Source organism: Bubalus kerabau, chromosome 6 (assembly GCF_029407905.1).
Source record: "Bubalus kerabau isolate K-KA32 ecotype Philippines breed swamp buffalo chromosome 6, PCC_UOA_SB_1v2, whole genome shotgun sequence".
Taxonomy (NCBI): Eukaryota; Metazoa; Chordata; class Mammalia; order Artiodactyla; family Bovidae; genus Bubalus; species Bubalus kerabau.
In genome coordinates, this window is record NC_073629.1 from 25,722,407 (window position 1) to 25,748,275 (window position 25,869).

The 25,869-nt window shown below is 38.8% G+C and overlaps 1 protein-coding gene across 2 annotated transcripts in view; it reads left to right on the top strand.

Annotated features, from left to right (window-relative positions):
* Window positions 1-5,633: 5,633 nt before the first annotated feature.
* LOC129654864 (sperm-associated antigen 17-like) overlaps window positions 5,634-25,869 on the top strand; it is a 257,575-nt gene continuing 237,339 nt past the window's right edge. The window contains exons 1-3 of one of the 2 annotated variants that reach the window (XR_008715623.1): window positions 5,637-5,765; window positions 11,456-11,543; window positions 25,069-25,609. The gene's annotated coding sequence lies outside the window, so the exon portion shown is untranslated. The other variant, XR_008715624.1, reaches the window with a different exon arrangement.

Below are 25,869 nucleotides of genomic sequence, written 5' to 3' on the forward strand. Positions count from 1 at the left end.
AGTAAAAATCTTCACCACATTATAAAAAGATAAAAGTATGACGGGAAGACCAGAAGAAGGGAAAAAAAGGGAAAGAAGTGAAGAGAAAAAAAAAAGAGAGAGAAAGATAGGAAGAGAAAGGAAGGAGAAAACAAAGGAATAAATATACATGTGATTACTTTGAGCTGGATACTGTGGTGGGCCCTTCATTACATCTCAGATAACTACAGATGATACAATTCAGACCTAGAGTTTTAATTATTTTCCCAAGGTCAAACAGCTAATGTGTCCTAGTAGAGAATAGCTACTGAGTTCTAGTATTTTAACCTAAATTTGAAATCGTACCTTGACAGCATGGTTCTAAATGTGTACTGATTATAGAGCTACAGAAACCCTGCATTTTCAAACTGAAAAGAACCTTAGAGCAGAGCATTAAAAATATGAGGCTTTTACAGTTCAAGTGACTAGTGGAATTAAAATGACCAACTGGTAGGGATGTGACTGAGACTGAGCAGTAGGCAGGCAGAAAAGAAAGCAAGCAAGAAAGAATCAGAGCTTTTCTAGAATATATCATTATGCACAGCAGGAGGTTATTTGCAAAGAGCTTAACTGTTGAGCAACATGGTCACCACTCCGAGGGTCTGAGAGTTTGCTCTAAAGTTCAAAACCCAGTTTCTGCATGACTGAAACCAACTTAGGATTTGCAAGTGTCCAAAACTTAGCCATTCCTAAAACTTATCCAGAGGAAATGGCTTAACCGAAGTCAAATATGACTTCCTGTTTTAAAGAAATAAGGCTTAAACCGCTTGTTTAAAAGACTCATTGAATTTCTTGGCCAAGATATCACTTAAAAAAAAAAAAAAAGACAATCTATTTTGATGATATAAGTGTAATTGAATCAGAACCATATGGACTGCATTCCCCCTTTTAAACTACACATGAACTAGAAATTAAGTGTTCATGCTTCTCAAAGTAATTAATGATTCAATTGATTAAATATGATACTGGCCTTAAGTACCATGCTGAGCTCACACTGGCTCCATTTTGCAGGAATCAAGATACTTGCTGAATCCCAGACTCAGCTCACACACATTCTTACTTTGTCTCATGCAAGTTTTCTTTTGTTTGCTCTAAATAAAACCTACTCTTTACTAAGACGCATGGGCAGCCTATTCACAATGCAACTGTTGTTTAGTTGCTAAGTCATGTCAGACTCTTTTGCGACCCCATGGACTGTAGCTTGCCAGGCTCCTCTGTCCATGGGGTTTTCCAGTAGAGAAAACAAGAAAAAAGCCCTGGAGTGGGCTGCCATTTCCTTTTCCATTACAATGCAATGCTTCTGCTCAAATCCCTTTTCTTTTAGGTGTGCCCTAAAAGGGGGGGAGGAAGCACAGACTTTCCGCTCCAACTCCTGACTGGGTTGAGTTCTGGCAATGAAGGCAGAAGGCTGGATCCTGGGAAGCTTCAGGGAGGTGGGCACAGTATAACTAAAGTACCTCTCCACTGTCTACCATGCACAGGGCTATGGTCCCTGGAAAATAATATTCTCAGCCAACCTGGTTTAATGTATTTCTCAATCACCTCCCAGCCAATCCAGCTCAGAATCTTCACACCTGGCTTCATACCTAGCTGATCTCAGAGGAATGAAAAGTGAGCACTTCTCTTTCAAGGCCATTACTTGATATTTTGATCACTTCTTTTGATAAGGGCAACAGTATTTCCTGAACTCTAACCTCTCTGCCAGACACCATACAGAGCATTTTACTTACAACCACCCTGAAAGGTGAGGTAGGTGTTATTAACCTCATTGAATAGATGAGGAAACTAAGACTTGAAGAAGTGGAGTCAGGTACTCATAGCCACACAGCTGGGAAGCAGTAGAGCTGTGATTTAGACCCAGTTTCAAAATGACTTGAAAGCCTGCTTCCCTCTCTTTTAGGCATTGTTAGAGACTCACCTCAGCCTTCAGTCCTGATGGTCACTAGTTCAAATGCTTTCTCATTGTCATTAACTCATTTTAGAAGTACAAGGAGGAACAAAGAGATGGGCTCGGTCACTGTTGCACATGTAGGACAAGAGTCATCAATTCTTACAGAACACCCTGCCCAAATCCCACCCAAAGAATCAAGATGCTATGGAAGTCATTCTTTTGGCACCTTCTCTAGCTTCTGTAATTTCTGTGTATGATACTTTCTGCAAAATTCACAATTTTGAAAGAAAAGAAAGCAAAGATTTATGCATACAGTATTGTATAGGTATAATATCTATTACTTCTAAAAGTTGTTCATTCATAAATCCTTATTGAGATAATTAATACATGTTGAAATTTAATATAATTATAGAATCTGATCTGTTTATAAATATGCTTTCAAAATTTACAATATCTCACAGTTCAGTTACTCAGTCATGTTCAACTCTTTTCAACTTCATGGACTGTAGCATGTCAGGACTCCCTGTCCATCATCAACTCCTGAAGCTTGCTCAAATTCATATCTATCGAACTAGTGATGCCATCCAACCATTTCATCATCTGTCATCCCTTTCTCCTCCTGCCTTCAATTTTTTTAGCATCAGGGTCTTTTCAAGGAGTCAGTTCTTCGCATCACGTAGCCAAAGTATTGGAGTTTCAGCTTCAACATCAGTCCTTCCAATGAATATTCAGGACTGATTTCCTGTAGTATTGACTGGTTGGATCTCTTTGCAGTCCAAGGGACTCTCAAGAATCTTCTCCAGCACCACAGTTCAAAAGCAGCAATTCTTTGGTGCTCAGCTTTCTTTATAGTTCAACTCTCACATCCATAAATGACTACTGGAAAAACCATAGCTTTGACTCAGTTCAGTTCAGTTCAGTTCAGTCGCTCAGTCGTGTCTGACTCCTTGCGACCCCATGAATTGCAGCATACTAGGCCTCACTGTCCATCACCAACTCCCAGAGTTCACTCAAACTCACGTCCATCAAGTCGGTGATGCCATCCAGCCATCTCATCCTCTGTCGTCCCCCTTTCCTCCTGCCCCCAATCCCTCCCATCATCAGAGTCTTTTCGAATGAGTCAACTCTTCGCATGAGGTGGCCAAAGTACTGGAGTTTCAGCTTTAGCATCATTCCTTCCAAAGAACACACAGGGCTTATCTCCCTCAGAATGGACTGGTTGGATCTCCTTGCAGTCCATGGGACTCTCAAGAGTCTTCACCACAGTTCAAAAGCATCCATTCTTCGGTGCTCAGCTTTCTTCACAGTCCAACTCTCACATCCATACATGACGACTAGCTTTGATTAGACAGACCTTTGTTGGTAAAGTAATGTCTCTGCTTTTTAATATGCTGTCTAGGTTGGTCATAGCTTTTCTTCCAAGTAGCAAATGTCTTTTAATTTCAAGGCTGCAGTTACTATCTGCAGTGATTTTAGAGTCTAATTGGTCTACTACCTACATGCACGTATACACATTACTCTATTGAATTATTTCTCACAGGAAAACCACACATTTTTATATAGTTCACTCCCACATAAAATAAACACACCCACATAAACACAAGGAAACAATATGCAAAATCATAATACAGAAGAGATTTGCAAATATACTCACGAATCTGTTAAAAGTGGAAAAAATCACATGCTCATTCATACTTTACTTTCTCCCTCTCTCCTTCCCTCCCCTCCCCACTCTCTCTGATAAACACACATGCACATCAAAATCTTCAAACAAATAACTTTTTCAAATTGAAATACTGAGCAGGGGAAACTCTTTTGACTGAAAATACATCCTCTTACAGTCCCGAGAAATAAGAAGTCTCTATACAAACCAACTCTCTAATCACTCCAGACATACTGCTGCTGCTGCTAAGTCGCTTCAGTCGTGTCCGACTCTGTGCGACCCCATAGACGGCAGCCCACCAGGCTTCCCTGTCCCTGGGATTCTCCAGGCAAGAACACTGGAGTGGGTTGCCACTTCCTTCTCCAATGCATGAAAGTGAAAAGTGAAAGTGAAGATGCTCAACCGTGTCCGACTGTAGCAACCCCATGGACTACAGCCTACCAGGCTCCTCCGTCCATGGGATTTTCCAGGCAAGAGTACTGGAGTGGGGTGCCATTGCCTTCTCAGTGGTCCCCATTTGTAATATTCAGGCTTTCATAAGGAAACGTTGTTCAATTTAGACCTTAAAAAAATCTTTCCCCAGTTCTTGAGCCTCCTACCTGTTCTCCAAAGTGATGTTTAGCCAAAGGAAAATCCTGCTTTTCTGCTGCTTCTCTTCTCCCTCTTTTTTTAGTGGTGATAGTGGGTAACCACAGAAAAGAAAATTCTGAGGGTACAGCTCTTAAATTAACTTAAAAAAACCTTTATGAAGTACCTTCTATAAAGCATGATAAGGATATATAACTGAACACCTTGGTGCTCAAAAAATTTAAGTAATGAATAAAGTAAAGAGGACGATTTCAGAGACATTTCTGAGGTACACTTCATAGGTCTTATTGCCTAAACAGATGGGCCGGAGTGGGCGGAGGAGGAAGATATTTCTACCTCTAAAGACTAATGTTTCATCTCTAAAGGAGAGTGAGACACGGTCTGCATTGGAAAAAAGCGGATATTAAATTTCTGTGCATTTGAATTTGCATACTTGTGGGACATCCAGATGAAGATTTCTATTGGTTGTCAAAGGTTCAGAACTTGGTAACTGTCAAAATGTACATACATTCTCCCAGAAAAACCATGTAGAACAAGAAAATGAGACCAAACTTGAATCCAGAGAGTAAACATTTCCCTTATTTTAAAAGGTTCAGGACTGAACTGTTAACCCTTGCTAGGCCCCAGGTGCAGCAATGTTTTTAACCACGCAGGCTAATTGTGTTCAGTTAACAGGATACCACAAAAGGCAGCACCAAAAAACCAGACTAAACCTGCTATGACTTGACCACAGGAACCACATATGAAACCTGTTGGCATCTAAAGGTACCTCTAATTCCCACCATGCTAAGACCTCTGCCAAAAAGGGGGGACTTGTACTCTGCTAGGCATAATTTGTGCCTGGTGCAAAGGAGCCTGAGGCACCGCTCTTGGCCAGCTGCTCCTGGCCCTCTCCGCCCTCTTTCCCACTTTCTGGTGACGCACACTTTCCTCCCTTCCAGAAGGTGCCTTTAGAGTATAAACTCCCCTTCTCCATTCTCTGACCATTGAATAAAAGCCTATCCCACTGACACCAAACTCAATTTTCCTTACTGGCATCACAAACCTGGGCCCTAAGTCCCTTGGAAACCCTTCCTGGGGCACATCAATTCAGTATGGACCCCAAGAAGAAGACCTTGAAGTCTAGCGTCTAATTTGGAAACAAACTTACCAGCTGGTATTCAGCATGCAGCCTGCAGTCGTGGCTCGGGAGGCTCCCTGCTCTGAGAGTTAGAGGTCCACGCTTAAACTCCATGAGGTTCTGATGGCTCCATAAATGAATTATTCATATGCTACGTCTGATAAAGTTCCAATTCATACCTCCCAAAACCTTTAAAACGCTGGAGTGCACACACGGGGTCTGTAGCAGACACAGCTTCTGAAGGAAGACTGCCCTCGGGCACCTTGCTTGGAGCATCTGCGGGCCGAAGTATTGAAGGCCGCAGCCCTACCGGAAATACCTGACTTCCCATGAGTCATAGTGTTCTAAGTTCCCGGATGCAGAAAGGCTGAACCTGGAGGTTCCTAAATGCACACGTTTGTGTTTCCAAAATTTCTCAGTGCCTTATCCAGAGCAGGTGATGCAAGGAATTTTGAAACTTAAGAGAAGTTAAAGATCTATCTAAGGTAAGGCATATCTCAATGTATCTTTATACCATTAAAAACTGTTAAATGCGTAAAATTGGGGTCAGGATTGAATACACCTGGACCACAAGGCTGGTTGTTTGGAGGAAGGGATTTGACGTTTTCAGCAGCCCCTCTCCTCCCCCGTATCTTTTCTGGCATGATGTCTGAAATTTCATTACAAATTTTTTGTTCGTGTATTTTTTTTCTTATTAAAATCTAAATATTCCAAGGATGTGCTAACGTAGTGGTAACAAACAGAGCCAGAAGATGTTAGAGGCCAGCTATTCCAATAGTTTTTTTTTTTTTTTAAGGTTCATAATTAGATTTTAATTTGTGTGCTTTTTTTTTTTTTCTTTCCTCTTTTAACTTTGGAATCCTTGTTCAAATTATAGCTTACTCCTGAAGTTCAAAGTGAATAAAGGAAAACAGCAAAGCTGTTGTAGTATGTAGCAAAAGGAAAACAAAATACCACTAGTTCACTTGGAGTCCATTTTTAATAACCATTATTCTACTCCAACACTTCATATTTAAAGAAGCTCTTTTGTATAACTCTCTTTACTCTAGACTTGGATGGTATTAATGCTGCTTGTGGGGCTTCCCTGGTGGCTCTGCTGGTGAAGAATCCACCAGCAATGCAGGAGACCCTGGTTCGATTCCTGGGTGGGGAAGATCCCCTGGAGAAGGCATAGGCTGCTGCTGCTGCTGCTAAGTCGCTCCTGTCGTGTCTGACTCTGTGCGACCCCAGAGATGGAAGCCCACCAGGCTCCCCCCGTCCCTGGGACTCTCCAGGCAAGAACACTGGAGTGGGTTGCCATGTCCTTCTCCAATGCATGAAAGCGAAAAATGAAAGCGAAGTCCATCAGTCGTGCCCGACTCCTCGCGACACCATGGACTGCAGCCCACCAGGCTCCTCCGACCATGGGGTTCTCCAGGCAAGAGTACTGGAGTGGGGTGCCACCGCCCTCTCCGAAGGGATAGGCTACCCACCTCAGTATTATTAGGCTTCCCTGGTGGCTCAGACTTTAAAAATCTGCTTGCAATTCGGGAGACCAGGGCTCGATTCCTGGGTCGGGAAGATCCCCTGGAGGAGGGCATGGCAACCGACTCCAGTATTCTTGCCTGGAGAATCCCCATAGACAAAGAGTCCATGGGTTCTCAAAGAGTTGAACACGACTGTGTGACTAAGCATAGCACAATGCTGCTTGTGTTTCCTAGTCAGAATTGAAAATTGGTACCACTGCACCTCAACTTCAAGCTTCATTTCAGTTTGACACCTAGGAGCTTGGATTCCTTATTTAATTCCCTTCCTTCTCCCCACCCCATTGCATTTCTTGTTTTGTTTGTATAACATCCACTTCCTTCACTAGATCATGTCTTTATTGTCTTTACCCCAATTTATTGATTTTTATATTTTTCACGCGTATTAACTACTCTTTATACCAGATGTAATGCTTTGCACAGTGTAGTTGTTTCAAAAGTGTTAAATAAATAGATTTTACAGAATTAAACACAGGCCTGCAGAAATTAAGCAGTATTTTCTATTTGGTAGAATATAGGGGCAAGATTCAACTCTTGGCACACATTTGGTGTCTGGTAAATATATGAGGTAGGAATGCATGAATGGATGAATGAACAAATGAACTAGGTGATAATGTATGTGAATGTACCTTGTAAACCGTAAACTACTTCACAAATATGAGTTCTTGTCCCGGTTATTTGATTATTTTCTAGCTCTCCCAATCTGTTGCACATTTACGAAATTTTGGCCAATTCAAGTAAAGCCCAGGAGGAAATCTGTGGCATGTGCCTCAGGGGGAGCTGTGAAGCAAAGCATAGAGAGATAAACCTAAGGGGGTGTACAGAGCCCACGGGCCTGGAACAGAGGGCTCCCTGACTACTAACAATCCAGTTCTCACCCTTGAATTTCCAATGATCAGCAGTAAGTAAACATGAATGTCTTAAGCAGCTCATAAATCTTCCCAGAGCCTGGGTGCTGAATAAGTCCTAGGAAAGTGGTAATGGTGGAAATAGGATCTGCTCCCTGGAAGTAGTTCCTTTCAGTGCCAGTTTTTGCCCCTGTTAGCTGCTAACACACATACCCCAGCTGCCTCAGTGAGTCTCCTATTCCCATAAAACAGGGCAAATGGAGGAATAGAAACCAGGAAAGGATTCTGTCATCCCTGAGTTTCCCAACTGAGGACCCCTCAATGAGTGATGCCACCCCCTTCAAGAGTTTCCATGTTGGAGATCTGTCCCTTAGGTCTGGCAACCCTGAAGGACTGGGTTTTCAGGCTGAAAGAACAGACTGGAGCTAGTCAGCTTCTGCTCAATAACCCAAAATAGAGAAGAGAAGGGTGGGGGGAAACAACAACACACACACACAGAAAGGTTACAGTATATCTGACTGTGGAATCTAGTGTGCATTGACATTAAGCAGATTTCTTTTACCATACTTTGATGAGCGGGGAAAACACCAAAATCTTGTTTAAAACATTTTCCTGCTTTTTAATTGTGTCTAGGAGATGACAAATCTCAGAGTGGCACAGAGCCAGAGGGTCACATCCTAAGCAGAGCTAGACCACTCTGCTGCTGTTGCTGCCTGCTAGCTTTCCATGTATTGTAATTATTTCTCTACATGAATGTCTAGAATGGAAGGGACTATATCTCATTTATCCTTTATTGACTCAATGATAGCCACTGATAAACAAGTTTTCAATAAGGACTTTCCCCAGTAATGTTTCTTGGGTTTTTTGGTTTGTTTTTTTTCACTCTTTTTTAAAAATTGAAGTATAGTTGATGTACTGTATTATGTAAGTTGGGCTTCCCTGGTGGCTCACACGGTAAAGAATCTGCCTGCAATGCAGGAGACCTGGGTTCGATCCTTGGGTTAGGAAGATCCCCTGGAGAAGGGAATGGCTACCTACTCCAATATTCTTGCCTAGAGAATTCCATGGACAGAGGAGTCTGGCAGGCTATAGTAAGTTATGTAAGTTACAGGTGTACAATATGGTGATTCACAATTACTAAAGGTTATACTCCTATTATAGTTATAAAATAAAATATTGGCTATATATGATAGTAATAATATAAAATATTGATGATATAAAATATTGGCTATATTCCCTGTGTGGAACAATATATCCTAGTAGCTTATTTTATTCATAATAATTTATACCTCTTAACCTCCTATCCCTTTATTGTTCCTCCCCCTCCTGTTTCCCCACTGCTAACCACTGTGCTGTGCTCAGTCGCTCAGTCATGTCCAACTCTTTACAATTCCATAGACTGTAGCCCACCAGGCTCCTCTGTACATGGGGATTCTCCAGGCAAGAATACTGGAGTGGGTTGCCATGCCCTCCTCCAGGGGATCTTTCCAACCCAGGGACCAACCCAGGTCTCCTGCATTGCAGGCAGCTTCTTTACCAACTGAACCACCTGGGAAGCCCTAGTGCTAACCACTAGTTTGTTCTTTATATCTGTGGGTCTGTTTCTATTTTGTAAATTCATTCATTTGTTTGATTTTTTAGATCCCACAGATAAGTGAAACCAAACAGTACTTGTCTTTCTCTGTCTGACTTATTCCATTTACCATAATACCCTCCCAGTCCATCCATATGGCTGCAACTGGCAAAATTTCATTCTTCTTTATGACTCAGTAGTATTCCATTGTATGTGTGTATATATAAATATATATTTTATGTGTGTTTATATAATATTGATGTGTGTATATATAAATATACACACAAACACATATATAATATTATATATAACATATATATGTATAACATATATATTATATATATGTGCATATATATATATGCACCACATTTTATTTATCCATTCATCTGTTGATGAACACTTAACTTGCTTCCATATCTTGGCAGTTGTAAAAAATGCCACTAGAAACGTTGGGGTGTGTGTATCTTTTCTAATTAGTATTTTTGGCTTTTTTAGATATATACTCAGGAGTGGAATTGCTGGGTTGTATGGTAGTACTATTTTTAGTTTTTTTAGAAATCCCCATACTATTTTCTACAGTGGCTGCACCAACCCCTTTTTTCCACATCCTTGTCAGTATTTGTCATTTGTGTTCTTTGTGATGAAGGCCATTCTGAAAAGTTTTGATTTATATTTGATTTGATTTATATTTCCTTGATTAGCAGTGTTGAACATCTTTTCATGTGCCTGTTGGTCATCTGCATATCCTCTTTGAAAAATTTCTATTCAGGTCTTCTGCCCATTTTTTGATGTTGAACTATATGAACTGTTTATATATTTTGGATATTAATCCATTACTTGTCATATTATTTGCAAATATTTTTTTCCCATTCAGTAAGTTGTCAATTTGTCAATGGGTTCCTTTGCTATGCAAAAGCTTTTAAGTTTAATTAGGCCCCATTTGTTTATTTTTGCTTTTAATTCCTTTTCTCTGCTTTATTGACTATGCCAAAGCCTTTGACCATGTGGATCACAATAAACTGTGGAAAATCCTGAAAGAGATGGGAATACCAGACCACCTGACCTCCCTCTTGAGAAATCTGTATGCAGGTCAGGAAGCAACAGTTAGAACTAGACATGGAACAACAGACTGGTTCCAAATTGGGAAAGGAATACGTCAAGGCTGTATATTGTCACCCTGCTTATTTAACTTCTATGCAGAGTACATCATGAGAAATGCTAGGCTGGATAAAACACGAGCTGAAATCAAGATTGCCGGGAGAAATATCAATAACTTCAGATATGCAGATGATACCACCTTTACAGCAGAAAGTGAAGAAGAACTAAAGAGCCTCTTGAGGAAAGTGAAAGAGAGAGAGTGAAAAAGTTCGCTTAAAGCTCAACATTCAGAAAACTAAAGTCACGGCATCCGGTCCCATCACTTCATGGCAAACAGAGGGGGAAACAGTGGCTGACTTTATTTTTGGGGGCTCCAAAATCACTGCAGATGGTGACTGCAGCAATGAAATAAGAAGACACTTACTCCCTGGAAGAAAAGTTATGACCAAGCTAGACAGCATATTAAAAAGCAGAGACGTTACTTTGCCAACAAAGGTCCGTCTAGTCAAGGCTATGGTTTTTCCAGTGGTCATGTATGGATGTGAGAGTTGGACTCTAAAGAAAGCTGAGCTCTGAAGAATTGATGCTTTTGAACTGTGGTGTTGGAGAAGGCTCTTGAGAGTCCCTTGGACTTCAAGGAGATCCAACCAGTCCATTCTAAAGGAGATCAGTCCTGAGTGTTCATTGGAAGGACTGATGTTGAAGCTGAAACTCCAATACTTTGGCCACCTAATGTGAAGAACTGACTCATTTGAAAAGACCCTGATGCTGGGAAGATTGAAGGCAGGAGGAGAAGGGGACGACAGAGGATGAGATGGTTGGATGGCATCACCAACTCAATGGACGTGAGTTTGGGTGAACTCCAGGAGTTGGTGATGGACGGGGAGGCCTGGTGTTCTACAGTCCATGGGGTCTCAAAGAGTCAGACATCACTGCGTGACCAAACTGAACTGAACTTTAGGAGACAGAGCCAAAAAAAACTATTGCTGCAATGTATGCGAAAGAGTGTTCTGCCTCGTTTTCCTTTACGAGTTTTATGGTTTCCGTGCTCATGTTTAGGTCTTTAATCCATTTTGAGTTTATTTTTGTATGTGGTGTTAGAGAATGTTCTAATTTCATTCTTTTAATTGTAGCTGTCCAGTTTTCCCAGCAGCACTTGTTGAAGAGACCATCTTTTATCCATTGCGTATTCTTGCTTCCTTTGTCATAAATTAATTGACCGTAAGTATACTGGCACAGTAAGTTTTGATATTGGTCTTATTGACTTATTTAACAAAGTTCATTTCCAGGGTGTGATTTTTTATTCAGTACAGGTTTAATGCTATGCATACGATGGTTTTACCTAGACTAGCATAAGATGAGAAGTGTTGGTAGGTATGATGGATCCAGTGCAACACAACATTTGCGACTCCCTGTTGGATTAGTCCACCTTGAGGTAGATCCTTCTCCTGGGTTAGTCACCTACTGCTAAATGATGGGGTCAGAAATAACAAATATGGTCTGAAGTGGGAGTTAAGTAGTACTTTCTAGAAAAGGATAGTAGAGGGCTCTTCAGACAACTTAAAAATATGTCAAATGTAGACCTCAAGTTTCTATGTATAAATAGGTGCATTTTAGGATTGGAAGTTCGTGCATTTGATTAGCTAAGATAGTGTGTATGTGTAAAACTGTAATGCTTTATTAAATCTTGAAACAAAATAAGTTTCTTCCCTCCTCTTTGTTTCCATAATGCCTTGTACACACTTTTAACATAACCATTAGCAAGTTGTATTTCAAACATTTATTTAGAGAATACTCTCCTCCATTACACTATGATCTTAAGAATGAATGCATCTTTATTTTATCTTATATCCTTTGTTCCTAGAACAGTGCCTTGGAGATACACTAGCAAATGATACAGAATCCTTTCCTCAAATTGCTTAGAATCTAGTGGAGAGGTCAGATTTGTTAAAAACTAAAATTTAAGTATAATCTCTGTGAACTAAAATAAATGAAGCAAATACAATGGGATTTCAGAAAAGGGCAGTCAATTCAGACTTGTTCAATCGAGGAAAGAGGTAGCCTTTAATCTGGGTTTGTAAGGAATAATAGGATTTCAACAGACTTAGAGCCCTTTAAGTCTTTAAAAGATCCATTCATTTTAGCCAAGGAAACGTGCTCTCCTGAGGAGTGTCCTGGCCTGCCCTGATGGCTCCTGTACTGAGGCAGTGTTACCAGTAGGAGAAACTGTTCATTAAGGGTGAATTAAACCCAGCTACCTTTCCCTAAGCTCCCTGTTGGGAATTACCTTTATATGCTATTGCCTTTAAAGGGATCTTGTCAGATTGTTTAGGCCTTTCGCATGACTGATCTTTATAGTTGTGTTTTTAAGCAGGAAATGACCAGACCCCACCCTGAGCACTCTGTCTTTTTTAACAAAAAGTAAAATCCATCATTTCAACAATGAATCTCTTTTCTTGGTTTAAAGAAACATTTGAAAACAGAAAATCCATATAAGAAGCTTTTTAAAAAGTTACTTGCAAAAATTTGGCTTTACTGAAAGTTAGTCATAAGGAAAACAGCCCAATTTAAACTTGAATTCTAAAAATTAATGGAAAGCATTATACTTATGGCTAAGAAAGTTGGGACTAGCCTGGTCTATGAAACTGAATTTAATTCTAGAAGCAAAAAGGAATTTTATGCTTTAGGACATGGACCTTCTTGATTGAGAAGGGATAAGGCCAGGAGTGCTACAATTCTGAAAAAAACTAAATAGAAACATTTTTTCCATAATGTGATTATGTTTTCTCTATTGCAGCATTCTGGCTGAACTAGCCTGGAAAGTAAGATTACACATTCATTAAAATAGATTTCTTGAAGGAACTGAGGATATAATAAGTTTTCTGAGAATTTATCTCCAGCATAACCTGCCACTTATCTTTCATAGGCTCTTAAACAAATAGATTATTCCCCTTTCCCCTGTGCCACCCTTAAGGGAGTAAAGGAAAGAAGAAATAATCAAGCTGCAAAAGAAGTATAATATCCTTCTATGGAAGTACCACAATTTTAGAAAAGTAGAAAATGTCACATTTTGAGAAACTGAATAATGATATCAGTATACATATTATGGTGACATTTTGAATGAAATTGGACTTCAGAAATTGTTTAATCTCTTTTTTTTCTTCCCAGTAGTATATCCTCTAAGAAGATTTACTTGCCTAAATAATTTGACTGTTTTATTTCCACTGCCTTGGAAGCAAAATGTGAATTTCACCTCAATTAAAAAAAAAAAAAAGTACCAGTAGTAGTAGATTTTATATGCTACTATAAAAGTTTGCCCAGTATATCCCTGTCTTATTGGTTATATAATTCTATAATGTAATGAAAGAGTATTAAAATCAATGGAATATGAATGCAAAGAAACAGTTGTTTGGGTTTTTCTGCAAGAAATTATATTGAATGCTTTGGAAAGATTCAGTAAAATCATTTTAAAAGTTGCTGTAGGCAAGACAGTGTGTAAGGTGAAGGAAATTTTTTTAGAAACACAGGCTTCTGCACTCGGATTGCTTTAAAAACATACTTAAATTCTCATTACATTTTATAGAAGCTATAAATGGAAATGAGAGATGTTGCTTTTTGGTGACACAGAACTCATACTCAAGGATTCATACTCAAAGAAAAAGTGTTGGCCTCTCATCAAAAGATTGGCACATAAATAGTCATTCACATGTTTTAAATTATAATAAAATGCATAAGCTATGTGTATATCATTTTTTATGATTTCTCACTTTAACTGGCTTTTTTGAGCAACACGTTAACTACTGGTCCCAACCGCATTGGATAAAGATGACTTTCAGTGAACTACTTTAGACAGCAGTTAATAAAGTTGGGGGTGCTCTTCCTTTCTTAAGGTGGTACAAACCAGACTTTGAAAGTATATATATATTTTTTTTAAAAAAGGCCACTCAGAAGCAATCAGTATTTATGCTTTAAGTTAAGTATGGTACATGAAATTTCCTACAACTTTTTCTGGCACATAAAACACAGAAATAGATGGATAAGGCAACGCACATCAACGTCTACCAGTATCTCAACTGCCTTCTACTTAAAATAAAGACCCTTACCACCATTCTTCTGCCTTTCCTTGTTCTCCTCTCTCTCCATCTTCTGTCTTGCATGCCTTCCTTCATTTAAAAAAAAAATTCCTTCACCCATTTTCTCACCCTCCACTCCATATGCCTTTTTTTTAACAATGAAAAATTGTTAAAATTTACATTCTGATCTATAAATATTAAATATTTGATGTATCACCTATAGAGCAATTCTAAAAGTTGAGAACCAACAAATAATAGTATTACAAATGATATGACTGATGCTCCCTATAGACTGTAAGGTTGTCAGATTAAGCAAATAAAATTCGAGGATGCCCAATTTGAATCTCAGATAACAAATTTTTTTTAGTATAAATATGTTCTCTGTAATATTTGGGACATACTTATAGTAAAAGATTGTTGATTATCTGAAATTTGAATTTATCTTGATACCTTGTGATTTATTTGGTGAACTACCTACAAGGTATTGCCCTGAGCAAGGTTTATATTTTCTCCATGGATCTAATGCCATGACTCCTGGGCCATTCCAAGGAGAATATTCCTGGATTAAAAGTCAAATAGATAATCTTTTCTTAAATAACATCAATTTATTTAAACCCCAGTAGATTCCTTATTTAATATCAATCCAAATAAAAACTTGCTTCAAGAAATGTTAGTTGCTCAGTCATGTCTGACTCTCTGCAACCCCATGAACTATAGCCCACCAGGCTTCTCTGTCCATGGGATTTTCCAGGCAAGAATACTGGAGTGGGTTGCCATTCCCTTCTCCAGGGTGTCTTCCTGACCCAGGGATCGATCCCAGGTCTCCTGATTGCAGGCAGATTCTTTACCAGCTGAGCCACCAAGGAAGCCCATTTCACAACTCACAATGATCGTACTCTTATTCTCTTCAGTCATTCTGAAATCATGTGATAGGTTTTATGACTTCTCATCATAAAAATGAAGAAATGAGACTATTTGTGTGTGTGTATGTGTGTGTTTTCACAAATACACTTTCTGTGCATTTTTTCACAGAAACATCTTATGAAATACCCGTCAAAATGATGTTTTACACACATTATTTAATAGGCATTCCTCTGCTGAAAGCCCTTCTCTGGCTGCCCTGTTCACTTCAGATAATGTTCAAAATACATTAAATGGTCTGCTATCCATCCTTTCTTCCTTTTAGCTCTACCTGGCTGTGCTATTTTCATTTTGTTCATGTTCTTTGTGCTGTTTTTGTTGTTTATGAAAATGTACTCATTCCTCTGGAAAAGGCAATAGCAACCCACTCCAGTACTCTTGCCTGGAAAATCCCGTGGACAGAGGAGCCTGGTAGGCTGTAGTCCATGGGGTCGTGAAGAGTCGGACACGACTGAGCGACTTCACTTTCACTTTTCACTTTCATGAATTAGAGAAGGAAATGGCAACCCACTCCAGTGTTCTTGCCTGGACAATCCCAGGGACGGGGGAGCCTGGTGGGCTGCCGTCTATGGGGTCGCACAGAGTCGGACACGACTGAAGCGACTTAGCAGCAGCAGCAGTCATCCCTCAGCACCTTCAAACAAATTGTTCCCTCTACCCAAAGTAGACAAATCTACCACTTTGTCCCATTGCTACTGTACCTCACTACACTAATTCCTACTCATCCTTCATATCTCAGCCCTAATACTACTACCCCAGAGATCCTTTTGACTTCACATCACATTTATTAATTTATTCATGTGATTCATCATTGATGTCTGCCTTCTCCAGCAGAGACACTGTAAGCTTCATGAAGCTAAGAACCATGTGAAGCCAAGAACTATACCTTGGGTCTCTACTGTATGTACTGGACACGTCATATGTTGATGTCCGGTTCATCGTAAGCACTATATAGATATGTGTTAAATGAACAGATAGATGGATGAATGTATAAAGAATAAGGGTTATATTGTTTTCATCACCATTTTACAAATTAGGAAAACTGAGTTTTGGAGAAATTAACTAACTTGTTTATTTAGCTCATGAGTGGGAGTCAGAATTGAAATTCATATCTGACAATTATCCCTTTTTTCTATGACACTTCTCTCTCAAGTCCCTTCATGGTCCAACAGCTCATGATTATGTAATCTAAAATCCTCTTCATGAGACAATAGGTAGGGAAAATAATATTAGTTGGTTTTGCTAGAAAACTTCTTTCAGACTTTAAGTTATGTGTCTTGGAGGAGTTGCAGAGGTGTAGGAATGGCTTGTGGTTTGGGGAAAGGGAGGGGCAGACTGAGCCGCACAGCCACCAGAGACGGCACCTGGAACAGAAGAGGGTTTTTGCCCACACACTGAGTATCTGGCTTCCAGATGGATCCCGGGCACACATTTGTTTTTTTAATCTTCCCCCTCCTCCTCATCGCTTCATTCGCCACCCTCCTTTCAGAGGAATTTAAGGATGGGCTTTGTGCTGCATTGCCTCTTTTTTTCCTTCTTCAACCCCACCCTCTCTTTCTTTTGCACAAACAGCAGTGACAGACCTTTCCTGTGCTTGGAATCAAAGGGGAAACGAAATTCAACTGATTCACTCAGCACCCTTCATCTAGACACCTGGCTGTTTGTGCAGCTCTGAGGTAGTGCCTGATCTGTTTAATCAGGACAGTTGCAGCTCAATTCATCTACTCCAGATAACTAGAAGTTCTCTCTGTTGAACACTGCTTACCTGTCCAGTGATCTGCATCCTGTAGGGACTACCTAGAGGATGCAGTACTGACCAGTTCTGTTATGACAGAGCAGAGGGCAGCTGTCTTGTGAGCAAAGCCACTTCCATGACTTAGGAAGCATGTCTCTAGGGATTTTACAGTCTCCTGACTTTTGAAGAATAAGGAAGACTTCCATAATGTTTTAATAAACTTTATTTTTTAGAGCAGTTTTAGGTTCACAGAAAAATTGAACAGATGGTAGAAAGATTTCCCATTTGCCCTCTGTCCCCAACACATGTATAGCCTCTTCCACTGTCAACAGCCCCCTGCCACCAGATTGGTATACATTATTGGTGTGTCTGATGAACCAACATTGAAACATCATTATCAAACAGAGTCCATAGTGTGCCTTAGGGTTCACCCTTGGTGTTGTAATTTCTATGAATTTTGACAAACTTATGATAACCTATATCCACCATTATATTAATAATATCATACAAAGTATTTTTATTGCCCTAAAAATCCTTTGTGTTCTTTCTGTTTTTCCTTCCCTCCTCCATTTTTTTTTCTCAAAGGCAATCTTTAGACATTTTTAGAAAATAGTAATTGGCTCATTCATTCTGTAAGTGGAGGGCAGAGTCTAGAATGGTCTGTCTTCTATTATCTTTATTATTCTTCATACAACATACCTGTGCTCAATGAGGATAGTTCTATAAATGGATCCAGGTACATCAGTGAACGCATGCCTATTTCCATCAACCAGATGCTTTGAGAAAGACACCTGCCTCTATCTTTCCACATTATGTGGAGGTGTGGGAGAGAAGACTCTGAAAAGGTCAAAGGAAGGTTGTAACAAAGATAGTTTCTGTTCAACTAATGTCTAGTTCGTGTTCTCACCCTAATTGTTCAGGCTAAAAATATAAGAACTTAAATCAAAAGTAGAAAAATATGGAATGTGATTATTATCCTCATTTGTTTATAAGTTAATAGAGGGAGGGATCATATCCTTTTCCTTTCAGTGTTACTGCTATGGTAAGTTATTGCTACAAATACTCTTTTCCCACATGTAGGGATTATGTATCCTTTCCCTGTTGATGTTGGGCTTGGTTATGTTGCTTGCTCTGGCCACTTAAATATGAACAGACGTGATATGTGCCATTTCTGAGAAGAAAGCCATAACACAATATTCTCTCTTCTTTCTACCACAAGACTAGGAATATCCCTGAAAAATATCATTCCTTCAGCTAGGGTCCTAGATAGAAGATGAGGTTGAGCAGAGCCATAGATGATGTATAATGAATATAGTTTGAACAAAAACAAATGCTGGAGTGGGTTGCCATTTCCTTCTCCAGGGGATCCTCCCAACCCAGGAATCAAACCCAGGTTTCCCGCATTGTAGGCACACGCTTTACTGTCCGAGCCACCAAGGAAGTCCGCTTATTATAAAAGTCAGTGAGATTTGGAGGTTATTTGTCATCACAACATAATTCATTCTTTATTACCTGACCAAACGGACTTCTCTGAGCTTGGCCTAAACTTACATATAGTTGTATCAACCTCCAAGGTAACACATTACACTCATAAACATTGAAGCCCCAGTTCAAAAGCTACTGAAAGTGGCCCAGCTACACATATAAATGGCAATATCTATAGCATTTCAGTCAGTTCAGTTGCTTAGTCGTGCCCGACTCTTTGTGACCCCATGGACTGCAGCACACCAGGCTTCCTTGTCCATCACCAACTCCCTGAGCTTGTTAAAACTCATGTCCATCGAGTTGGTGATGTCATCCAACCAACACATCCTCTGTCATCCCCTTCTCCTCCTGCCTCCAATCATTCCCAGCTTCAGGGACTTTTCCAGTAAGTCAGCTTTTCGCATCAGATAGCCAAAGTATTGGAACTTCAGCTTCAGCATCAGTCCTTCCAATGAATATTCAGGACTGATTCCCTTTAGGATTGACTGGTTTGATCTCCTTGTAGCATTTAAGTGTACTTAAACATTTTTCTGTTTGAGGACTGAACAGTGTGTGACTGGTATGATTTCTAGATACACTACAAGCTTCTGTGCCAATAAATTTTCTTCTTTCACATTTTCCCGATTGATTTGTCCAACCTAGGTTACTAGGGAGTAGTCCTAACCCTACAATTTGTCAAGGTCTAACACCAAAGGAAGAAAGTTGAAGTATCAAAAATAGCAACCAGAATGTGAGTAGGAACACCATGGAGTTAGTCTGGCTTGGAATAAGTTACAAAATTTTCCAGGGATATTGTACCGAGTGGATAAAGGATAGATTACAGAATCAGATACATGCCAGATTCCAAAAAGTGGGATTTCATCAGGGACTGGAATACTTGAAATGTAGAGTAGGAATAGCAAATAAGTAAAGCAAACATATTTCTTTTGTGTTTCCATCGCTGGCCTAATTCTAAAGGACATTCAATGAAATAGAAACATGGTTCCAAAACTGGAGAAGTTCACTATCTGCTTAAGGAGATGAGTAAACCAAACTGGTTAAAAAAAAAGTGATGCTGAAATATAATACAGAGAAATACTTACATCATAAGACTACCAGATGAAGATTTTTTACAAACTCAGTACAGTCTGGGTGACACTGAGCCTCTTATCAAAAAACAGATATTATCCATCCCCCAGAAACCACCCTCATGATTCTAATTTCCTCCCAAGGGTAACAACTATCCTGGATTCTAGTAACACAGATTCATTTTGCATGGTTTTAATCTATATATAGTAGAATCCTACAATATATATTATTTCATGTTTGGCTTCTTTGGTTTAGCGTTATGTTAGTAAAGATCATTTATATTATCCACCATAGTTGTAGAACTTTCATTTTCATTGCTGTATAATAGTCACCCGTTTTGTAAAGATACCATGCTGATTTATTCAAAATACTGTTGATGAGTATTTGGTAGTTTTTTCTCTGTGAGGCTATTACAAACAGTGTTGATGTAATAAGTCTAGTATATGTCTTTGGTTAACATATATATGCGTTTGTATTGTATACATGATGGGGTTACAACCCCTGCACCATAGATGTTGGTAGTGGTTATGTGGAGTCTCCCTATGTTGAGAGCTGTAAGGTCATATGAGCCTAGAAAAAATTATAAGATAATCAGTATCTTCCATGGGCAAGGGACAGAGATGATATGCATCTCTGGTATTGGCATTCCTGGTATTGGATCTTAGCTGAGTCAGTTTGTAAAACAGGTGGTTCCAAGTATAAAGTTAAGGAACCAAACAGGAATTCTAAAAGCCTTGGAGAAAAAGCCACGAAAAAAATGGTGATTTTGTTCTCCCTCATTATCCCTTAGTTCTTTCGTTTATTTAGGGCAAATGGCTATATGACTGTTTTGAGAAACTGATAGTAATAGGACATGACTGCTAGTGTGAGCCACATTTCTCCAAGTGACATCGGCCTGGATGACTTGCAGTACAAGGTATCGATGAAGAGGATAGCTGGGATAATACTAAAAGTAGAGAATATTAATATAAACTATTAATACTAATATTAAAAGTAGACAATAATACATAGAATAAAAACAATAGAGAAAATCAACTAATCATGTTTTTCTTTAAAAAAAATCAACAAAATTGACAGATACTTAGCTAGATTGACCCAGAAAAAAAAAAAATTACTAAAATCAAGAATGAAAGAAGGGCCATCACAAACAACCTTAAAGAAATGAAAAATATTGTTAAGAGTATACTCTGAATAAATGTATGCCGATGAATTAGATAACTTAGAAGAAATGGACAGTTCTTAGAAGAACACAAATTAATAAAACTGACTCAAGAAGAAAGAGAAAGTGTGAACAGATCTATAAAAATGAAGATATTTAGCCAGTAATTTTAAAACTTCCCACAAAGGAAAGCCCAGGCTTTATTCACTTCACTGGTGAATTTTATCAAATATTCAAATAAGAATTAATACACCTGCTCATAAACTCTTAGAAAAACAGAAGAGAAGGAAACACTTCCTAACTCATCTTATGAGGTCACTATTGCACTGATAATAGAAATAAGCAAAGATATCACAAGACAATAAAACTATAAACAAATATCACTTATGTATATGGGCTCAAGTATCTCCAACAAAGTACCAGCAAACCAAATCTAGCGTGATTCAGAAAGGACTATGCACCATGATTTATTCCATGAATGCAGAAATCAGTGTCACATCATATTGATAGGAAAAGGATGAAACCACATGGTAAAGACAAAGCCTCAGACAAAGACAATGCTTTCCTTATAAAATCACTCAAGAAAAAACTTAGGATAGAAGGGAACTTCTTCCAAATGATGAAATGCCTCTGTGAAAAATACGCAACAAAGATCAGGAACAAGATAAGAAGTCTGCTCTTACCACTTATGTTCATCATTGTACTGAAGATTCTACTCAGGGTAAACAGGTAAGAAAAAGAAATGAAAAAAAACAGTAATGACAGTCACCCAACTATAGGAATGGCCAAAATGCTTTCACTCCTTAGTTTTGCCAGCTCATTGCTGAACAGCATCCCAGAACCCTTAACATTCCAGCCACCACATCTGTACCCCAGAGCTGCCTCTTGCTTCAGAATCCATGACAGAGATGCGTGCACAGCAGGCAATGCCCTGAGCACCTCTCTCCGCCCCTTGCCTGGTCTTCCTCAAGGGCTAGAGGCAGACTGGGGTTAGATGCCATGACTAAGCTGCTATTTTCCCCAGAGAAAATATGGGCCAAATATGTTCTCACCCTGTCCCAGACAACCTTTTATGGAAGGTGTCTTCTCTGTTGCCTGGCTAGAGCTGCAAAGAAAGACCCTACTTTGGTAAAAGACTACAAGGAAAAGCCATAAACAAAGACAGACTTGCAGTTTATTTTGCTTTTTTAAAAAAAATAAATACACTTTACATTAAAGCAAGAAAAAAGAAAGATGTCCAGATTGAAAAGAAAAAAAGTAAAACTACCTCTGATAGATGATGAGATATATAGAAAAAATCTTAAGGAATTCACTAAAAAAAATGTATTTTCACTAAGAAACATGTCCAACAAAACTGCAAGATATTGGATTATTATACAGAATCTATTGTATTTCCATGCAGAAACAATACACAAGTCAGAATGAAATTAAGAAAGCAATTGCATTTATAATAAAGCATCAAAAGGAAGAAAATACTTAGTAAATTTAAGAAAAGAAGTTCAAAACTTGTACTAAAAACTATAAAACTTTCATCATCAAAGAAAGTTAAAAGATCTAAAACTGAAACATATCCTATGTTCATGGATTGGAAGAACTAATAATGTTGAAATGGCAGTGCCTCTAAAATTGATCTGCATATTTTGAATGATATCTATAACTATCTCAGCTTCCCTATTTACAGAAACTGGTAAACTTATTCCAGAATTCACATGGAAATTCTAGGCACCCAGAATGGCCAAATAGAAAAGGGAGGACTAAGTTAAAGGACTCAACGTTTTATGTTTTCCAAATTTCCTGTAGCCATGATTTCCTGTAGCTATAGGACCCAGAAGTGTGGTACTGGCATAACAATAGATATGCAGGTCAATGGAATGGATTTAGAGTACAGAAATAAACCCTTCTCTTTTTTCAATAGTCAGTTAATTTTCAATAAAGGTACAAAAAAAGTCCAAGGAGGAAAAAATAATCTTTTCAACAAACAGTGGCAGGACAGCTAGCTTCCTACATGCAAAAGAATGAAGTTGGACCCCTTCTAAGCAAATACAAAATTAACTCAACATGGATCGTAGACATAAACATTACCATTAAAACCATAAAACTCTTGGAGGAAAATATAAGAATAAATCTCTATGACCTTAAATCTTAAATGATACCCAAAGCGTGAGTGACAAAAGAAAAAATAGGTAAATGGAATTTCATCAAAATTGGAAACGTATGTACTGCAAATGATACCATCAAGAATGTGAAAAGACAGCTCACAGAATGGGAGAAAATATTTGGAACTCATGATAAAGGAGTGACATCTAGAATATGTAAAGAATTCTTATAGTCAGCAATAAAAAGGAAACCTGATTTCAAAATGGGCAATGGATTTGAATAAGCATCTATATGAAGAAGGAATTCAAATGACTGATGAGCAAGTGAAAAACTGCTCATTAGTTGTTAAGGAAAAACAAAGTCACAGTGAGACTACTCACATCTGCTGGGATAACTGTTATCACAAAGACAGATGATAACAATGTCTTGAGGACATATAAAGAAATTTGAACCCTCATACACTGATGGTGTGAATGTAAAGTGAGAGAAGCAACTCCTCAAAATACTAAACATGGAGTTACCAAATGATCCAGCAATTTGACTACTCCCAAAATTGAAAACATATATCCACACAGAAACTTGAATGTCACAGCAGCATTATTTGTAATAGCCAAAAAGTAGAAAAAACCCAAGTGTCCTGCCATTGATGAGCGGGTAAATGTAGTATATCCATACAATGAAGTATTATTTGACTATAAAAAATGAATGAAATACTGATCTATGCAACAGCATGGGTGATCCTTGAAAACATTATGCTAATTTAAAGAAACCTGTGACAGAAAGCCATATATCATATGGTGCAGTTTATATGAAATGTCCAGAATAAGCAAATCTATTGCAATGGGAGATGAGTGTTTGCCTTGGGTTGCGATTGGGTGGGAGGTGGGGTGCTAGAGGAGGAATGGGGAGTGACTGCTAATATATTAAGGTTTTTTGTGGGGTTTTTTTTTAGGATTAAGACAATGTTCTAAACTTAGATTCTGATGATGTTTGCACAACTTTCCAATTATCCTGAAACTATGGATTATACACTTTCCATGGGTGAATTTTACAGTACATTAATTATATCTCAGTATAATTTTGAGTTTTTAAAAAGTGAAGCTTAATTATGATGATGATTTTTAAAGTTGTTTACACGGAGGAGAAACAAAAGTACAATCACAGATAAAAGTGGAAGCAAGTACATTTTGTGTTAGAAACAGCTAATCTGATTTAATAGGGTCACATGGTTTCCAACTCACAGTACATAAATGGGGCCTTTGGTAAGGAGGGGTAAAGCATATATAGAACAAGGTATATAGTTTTTTGCTGAGTGCAGATCTAATCTTTGAACTCATTTCCAGGACTTCTGAAAGTCTTAAAGAGCTATTAATGTTATTTTAAAAAACTTTTCGTGAATAAGCAGTTTGCTGCCCAAATCTGGCAAAGCCACTTCTCTCCAGAGAAGGCTGGGCTAGGAAGGAAGCCTGGACAGGAATCTATGCAGGCAGCAGGCTGGGCTGAGTTGATTCTACAGCCTTTATAAACGCCTTTCTCTCTGCCCTTTACCACCTACACATCTTCCCAGAGCTGTGCACTACTCCTGGCCCCACAGCAAGGTCTCTATTGACGTCAGCCAGGCCCCAACCAGCTTCCCTGTTGATGAACAGACTAGGTTACACTTGCACCTTAATTGGAGAGAGGTTGCAGGAAACCAGGATAAAGTCTTCATTGTGGGCCTGTGTTTCCTGAAGATGCTGAAGTTCAAGGCAGTAGGGTGAAAATATCAATGTTTCCATGCTACCCTAAGCAGAAACCTTTCCCTTCCTCGGCCTCCTTCTCTCACTTTTTTTCCCTTTTCTCTTTCATATTTTGGCCTGAGATACCTTGTTAATTTTTCAAGATTAACAGGCCATTTAGCACAAGATGAGTGTGATGCAGGTCGCAGATGAATAAATTAATACCAAAACTCCACACTAAGATGAAAATCAAAGCTGTCTGTTTTATTGCTTAAAGTATCTGTGAGTGCTGGACAGGAGGAAATTGGTATCTCATTAAAAAAATGAGGGGGTGTGGTAGAGAGGAAACTGAAAGCTCGTTAAAAGTGGTGGAAAAGCTGTCTTAATTATACCTTTCCATTTGCTAACAAGAGGACATTTGTTATGAGTTCAGGACACTTTATCCCAAGCAAAATAAACACAGTTAACGACATTATTTTTGTCTTTTTAGCCAGTGGTGGCTCTGGAGTCCTGTTTCAAAATAAAGGTTTCACTGCGGGAAGTCAATTAGACCAGAGAGTGCTGGCAAAGGGTCAACTGCTTTCACTTTCAAAGATTGATTTGAGAGCTGCTACCCAACCTTTCACCTTGCCCCCATGTAAGGGGGAAGGTGGGCAAGGGTTCCTTATTAGTGCAAGAATCTGTGGGCCTGGAGAAGTATTTGAAGGCCGTGCTGATTGTCATTCAGAAACAGTTGCTGAAAGTACACTGCTCTTGTAAAGCATCAGTTTTCTCTTCTGGAAAATGGAGATACAAATGACTTTGTAGTGGTGGTGGTGAGTAAATAAGATGTTACGTAAGAAAATACCTCCAAAGAACTTTAATGACACTGGCTACAACTTACTGATGATTATTGTGAATCGGGTACATCGTCTTAATTTTTACTATAAACATATAGTACTGTGGTCTCCACTCGATGAGTGGAAAATTTTGGAAAGGTTATATGGTTTTGTACAAGATCATCCAGGAAGTGAGAGAGTGGGATTTAGACCCAAGTCTCTTTTACAGTTTCTCATGAAAGGTCATGAAAAAAAAAAAAAAAGATATGGCCCCTGACTTCAAGACCCGTAGAGGAATAGAAACACACTTTGATAACGAAGCCGAGTATGATTAATGGCCAAAAGGATTTAATGTGCTAAGGGAATTCAAAGAAAAAAGAAATTTTGGTTGGAGAGTTATGCCAAGAGGCTGTAACATAATGTGCAAGAGCATATATAGAATATTCTTGGTTCAAATCCCAGATTTCTTAGTT